Genomic DNA, 2281 nt, shown 5'->3' on the forward strand with positions numbered 1-2281 from the left:
ATGTATAGTTCCAAAAACTACTGAAAATAGAACGGATTTCAATGGAATCCTACTCCAGTGATTTCTGAAAAAATCTGTGCACATCACACAATGTGGCAACATGAATGGGCATCAGCTGGAAGGTTTTTCGGCCGGCAGAGTTAGTTACCGGCTGATGGATATATGGCGTGAAACGTATGAATTTAGTGAAGTTTTCTCAGTAGTGTTATGTGTCCTGGAATCATTATTATTCTTAGAGTGTGACCGTGCCATTGTACATCAAAACCTGATAACAGTAAAAGGCACGAGCTAACTTAGCTTCTAGTTATCATTACTCACTGTTGGGCGCTACAGTTCTTGTAGGACATTGGCCTCTGCCACCATTCTTCCCCATGCTTCGCGGTCTCCAGCGAGACTCCTCCAATTTTTAATTCCTATCCCTCTGAAATCATCTTCCAAATCATTCAGCCACCGACGTCTGGGTTTCCCCCTTTTCCTTTTTTCTCCTGGTGCACTATTTTGCTTTTAGGTAGCCTACAGGGCTCCATCCTTTCCACATGTTCCAATTATCTTAGCCTGCTGTTCAGGCCAGAGACTGAACCTAAGAGATACTAGGTTTAACTGGATTTGAAATTTGGCGCCGTCTGGGAAGGCAGGAACAGCCAGCCCTGGTAGGGATAATCCCTTGAAGTTGGGGTCTGAGGATGCCACCAAGTACCGACCCCACTCTGTTACCAGCGCTAGAAGAAGCATGGCCTGATAGACAGGACGAGTGTGGCGATGGCGGCACCCAGCACAGAAGCCGGCCCATATCTGCAGATCCAACAGGTGACACCTATCCATGTCGTGGTCTCACCACTCATTTCAAGTAAGGAAGCATCTTACCTCTTTCAATACTCAAAAACGGTGACTCACATCATCAGCGTCTCATCTCAGCGATGGCAACCATAGTCAAAATTGGATCTAACTTACTAACACTATTATTATATTTTTTGGCATACCAATTTCTCTACCAGTTATTTTTGTTTTCCTCAATATATTTTACTTTCTTATCAATAATTAATTTTTTTTATATATAAATCCCAAATTAAATTTATTGTTTAATTTTAATAAATTCTCATGTTAAGGCAATGCCTGGGAGCAATTCCCCATAAGGCATTGCCAGGGAGCAAGTCCCTTCAGAGTAATACTGTCTCAGTTAAGGCAATGCCTGGGAACATTTCCTCAATAGTCATTGCCAGGGACCAAGTCCCCTGAGACCGTAAAACACATGATATTTTTTATTTAAAATGTTAAGATCTGAAAAATCATACGATCACCCGGGGAAGCGGAACCAGTCCTAATTTATTAATGGCCGGTAGTATTGGTAAGTTCAATTTTGAACCCCCACTGCCGCTACTTGCACAATAGCACAGAGGATATCAGGCTCTGCATACAATTCTTTTAGTTCGTCATTGCTTCTGATTCTCCACCTGTGCTCCTCTTTAACGGCTCCAAAGATCTTTTTCAGGACTCTTCTCTCCCAAACCAGTAGAGCTCTTCTATTTTCCTTGGTTAGAGTCTATGTCTTACTGCCATACATTACCACAAGCCTAATTATTGTTTTGTACAACAAAAGCTTTACTCTCTTGGAAAGACTTTTATATCGGAGAGCTTTTTGCAGGGCATAGAAACATCTGATTCCTGCTACCATTCTGCCCTTAATTTCTACTTCTAAATTATTGTTCTCCGTCACAACTCCTCCCAGGTACTTGAAAGTACTGCAGCTGTGAAACATGTTTCCCCTCCCCGGTCTGTCTAGAGGTTTTCATATATTTTTTCTTTCATTATTTATATTAAGTCCTATATCTTGTGCTGCTCTCTTGAATTCCTCTACAGCTCCGGCCAGTGCTGTTTTGGTTCTCCCTGTGATGACCATCCGCATAAGCCATGTTTTGTGTGAACCTATTGTAAATGGTGCCACCCAGGTTTGTCCTTATTTTTCTAATGGCAACTTCTAGGGCGAGGTTGGACAGTATTGGTCATAATGGGTCTCCTTGTCTTAAGCCACTGTTAACCCTAAAGCTATTTGAGATGCCCACTCGAGTTTTTACCTTGTAACATGTCCTTTCCAGGATCATCTTTGTTAATCTTATTAACTTGCTAGGCATTCCCAGTGACTGCAATGCCTTTAATAATTGCCCTCTATCTACACTATCATAAGCCTGTTGGAAGTCAATAAAGAGGTGGTGTAAGTCAACATTGTTGTTGCGGCCAACACACGTCTACCGTATAACATATGTTTTTATTGTTTAAAAAGCAT

This window comes from Halyomorpha halys, unplaced genomic scaffold (genome assembly GCF_000696795.3).
Source record: "Halyomorpha halys isolate HHAL.00 unplaced genomic scaffold, Hhal_1.1 Scaffold395.1, whole genome shotgun sequence".
Classification (NCBI taxonomy): domain Eukaryota; kingdom Metazoa; phylum Arthropoda; class Insecta; order Hemiptera; family Pentatomidae; genus Halyomorpha; species Halyomorpha halys.